General features: G+C 45.7%; 1 pseudogene; it reads left to right on the forward strand.

Moving 5' to 3' along the window:
- Nucleotides 1-728: 728 nt before the first annotated feature.
- On the forward strand, nucleotides 729-828 carry LOC130267924 (U2 spliceosomal RNA; annotated as a pseudogene).
- Nucleotides 829-3,729: the final 2,901 nt, after the last annotated feature.

Here is a 3,729-nt window from a genome sequence, read left to right on the forward strand (position 1 = left end):
ATGCCAGTGTGAGGTGCAGGAGCGGATGCAGACTTGCATGGGACGCAAGTCTGCATCTCACACCGGCACTCAGGATGTATGGAGCGGGCTCCTGATTTCAGTAGCCGGGGGCCGCCGCTAATAGCCCGGCATGCGGCGATCGCTGCGGCCGGCTATTAACCCTTTAGATCACCGGTGTCAAAGTTGACAGGGGTGTCTAAAGGGATCTTTTAACCATCCCCTGTGGAGGTAGCTGGAGGGCTTACCACTGCATTCATGGCTGCCCCCATAGATCTGCATTTGATTGAGCCTGCCTTGAGCAGGCTCAACCAAATGAACACAGATCAATGGAGTTCAATAGAATTGCATTGATCTGTATGAGGAATCTAAATGATTCCTCCTAAAAAAGTGTAGTTAAAAAAAGAAAGTTTAATAAAAGTTTAAAAACACCCATTAAAGGAGAACTACGGGATTGAAAATGTTATCCCCTATACTAAGGATAGGGGATAAGTTTCAGATCGCAGGGGGTCCGAGTGCTTGGGCCCCCACAATCTTCCGTACGGGGCCACGGCTCTCTACATAGAGCGCGTGTCAACAACCTCCATTTACTGCTATGGGAGAGCCGAAGCGCTGCCTTCGACAATTTCAGGCTCTCCCATAGCAGTGTATGGGGGGGGGGGGGGGGGTGTCGGCCGCTGCTTCGTGTGGTGGTCAACACGCCCTCTCTAACCAGAGAGCCGGTGCCCCGTACCGCTTCTCGTCCTTTTGGCTAAGATCAAGTGTAGTATCTGTTCTTAGCAGTTTCATACTGGTGGAGAAGTCCCATCAGTGTGGGGCTGGGTGCTGCATGGAGGGGGCAGGTGTACCGGGGTGTTCCGGGGCTGGTTCTGAGGAATCAGCTTGACGGCTGCCCTGATGTGACCTGTTTCCTCCGGGTCTCGCCATGAGGTAGAGGGGTGTAGAGCCGAGGTACTTCTGTGCCTCGGGAAGTGGTGACCCTGAGGTGCCGAAACTCACTGGGTGTTATAACTCACTGAGTGAAAGCACTGCACCATTACTCTTCACCTTTGGGCAGTATATCTGCACTTATCCACTTATTTATTTTTTGTGTTTTGTCACTGTGCCACTTTTATGTGTTGTTTTGTACACAGGATTGGCAGGATGTGGTGGCCATTAGGTTCCTCACCTCCCTGCAACCCCTGGGCATCTTGGCTTTGGTCAAGATGCCACCAGTATACGGCTCCTGGGCTGATACCTTGGCTAACGCCTAGGTTGAAGCCAGGAGCATTTTCGGCCCCTTAGTAGCTTTGGCGAAAAGGGGCATCGAACCTGGATCCTTGCAGGTGCCTCTTGACCCGGAGGGGGTTAGGTTTGTTGGAGAAGGGCTTAGCGATAGACCGCATCCTTTGTGCACGTTTTTTTTAGTGTGACACGTTTGCACTTTATCTTGCACTTTGGGTGATAGAGAGCACTTTCCTCGGCTCTTAAAAAAAAAAAAAAAAAAAAAAATCGCTGGGGGGCCCCAGCGGTCGGACCCCCCGCGATCTGATACATTTTTCAATCCCGTAGTTCTCCTTTAACCCCTTCCATATTAAAAGTTCATATCACCCCCCTTTTCCATATAAAAATATGTAAACATAATAAAAATAAACATGTTTGGTATTGGCGCGTGCGTAATTGTCCAAATTATAAAAAAATAACATTTTATATCCCGTACGGTAAATGGCGTTAACGTAAAAAAAAAATCACGGAATTGCATTTTTTATGTTTATAACATCATATCCCAGAAAAAATGAAAGAAAAAATGAAGTAAAAAAAGTTCAAAAAATCCGATCATTAGCAAAAATGTACCAATACAAACAGCATATTACGGGCCAAAAAATTTGCCCTCATACAGCCCAGTATACGGAAAAATAAAAATGTTATAGGGGTCAGGAATTTTTTTATTAAAAAGTAAAAAATATAATTTAATTATTAAAACATGACGGAAACTAAACAAGTTTGATATTGGTGTAATCAGGCCGACCTAAAGTATCAAAATAATATGTAAGTTTGACCACAAGTGGAATGGTGAAAAAAAAAGAAAACCCCCAAATTTGCATTTTTTTCAATTTCACCTCACAATTTTTTTTTGTTTCAGAGCATAAGTTATGGAAAAATGAAAGGTGTCATTACAAAGTATACTTGGCCACCACAAAAAACAAGCCTCATATGGGTCTGTAGATGGAAAAATAAGAGGTATGGCTATTATAGGACGAGGAGGAAAAAACAAAAGTGAAGAAACTAATAAAGACCTTATTTACATACTATTTTCGTTAAAATGATTTTATCTAACAGGACAAGTGGATTTTCTTGAGGGACAAGTAGATTGTGTTCCGCTTTAGTACCTTGGACAAGTATTTTTTTTTTTTATTTCCACACCCTTGAATACAATGTACTAGAATAATCTCCATCAAGCCTGATGTCATATACCAGGGCGGACTGACCGGCCATTCCAATCGGACGTTGTCCGAGGGCCCGGCAGGTTACACTTGTCCTGGATCCCCATCAGACAGCGCTGCCTTCTCCTGTATGTGCGGTTCACGCACATACAGGAGAAGGCATCCCCTCTGTGTGAGCGGCATCTGCGCCTACACAGAGTAGACGTGACCTCCACCTACGCTGCACAGTGCCAGAGCCAATCACATTACTCATTGGCGCCTGCACTGTGAAGGAAAAAAGACGCAGGCCCCGGTTTCGCTCCGGAGGAGAAGATCGCTGCGTGGGACAGGTGAGCATCATTTTTTTCTTTTCAACCTGGGATTTGGGGATGGGGAAAAACTTTGCTGACGACACCTACTGTGGGGGAACCTTGCTGCTTACATCTACTGTGGGGGGACCCTGCTACCTACACCGACTGTGGGGGGACCCTGTTGCTTACACCTACTGTGGGGGGACCCCACTGCCTACACCTACTGTGGGGGGGACCCCGCTGCCTACACCTACTGTGGGGGGATCCCACTGCCTACACCTACTGTGGGGAGGACCCTGCTGCCTACAGCCACTGTGGGGTGGACCCCGCTGCCTACACCTACTGTGGGGGGACCCCGCAGCCTACACCTACTGTGGGGGGACCCCGCTGCCTACACCTATTTTGATTGAACTCTGTGGCCTATACCTACTGTGGGGGAACTCTGCTGCCTACACCTACTGTGGGGGAACTCTGCTGCCCACACCTACTGTGGGGGAACTCTGCTGCCTACACCTACTGTGGGGGAACTACAGTATGTCGGTATTCTATAGTAATTGTGTGGTGGTATATATTTACTCATTGTATACTGGTATTATTGATCATGGAAAATTATTTTACCTACGTTAAAGTGTTTCTTATATATAACATTTTGTTTATTATAAGGGGCAGAAGTGTGACCAGTTGCAGAGTATTGCAGGGGCCCTTGCTTTTTTTGGTCCGGGGCCCTTAGTGTTGTCAGTCCACCCCTGGTCATATAATAGATTAAAAGGCTTGTCTGGGAATTAAAAGATTTTTTATACATGTCTCATTTTTTTTTTAATCTGGACAGCTCCTTCAATGCTTTTGTTTTTTTAGGGTATCCTGGTACCAAATGTTCCCATTCATTCATAGCAAAATCAAATAAAAAGTTAAAAATACAAATTTATGTGCAAAACTGCAACGTAGTACAGTAGCAGCAAAGTGGTTGATATAATATGAAATCCACTTTCCGTGGAAAAAGGTAAATCAGAATTCCATTA

The sequence above is a fragment of the Hyla sarda genome, chromosome 4 (assembly GCF_029499605.1).
Source record: "Hyla sarda isolate aHylSar1 chromosome 4, aHylSar1.hap1, whole genome shotgun sequence".
NCBI classification, from domain to species: domain Eukaryota; kingdom Metazoa; phylum Chordata; class Amphibia; order Anura; family Hylidae; genus Hyla; species Hyla sarda.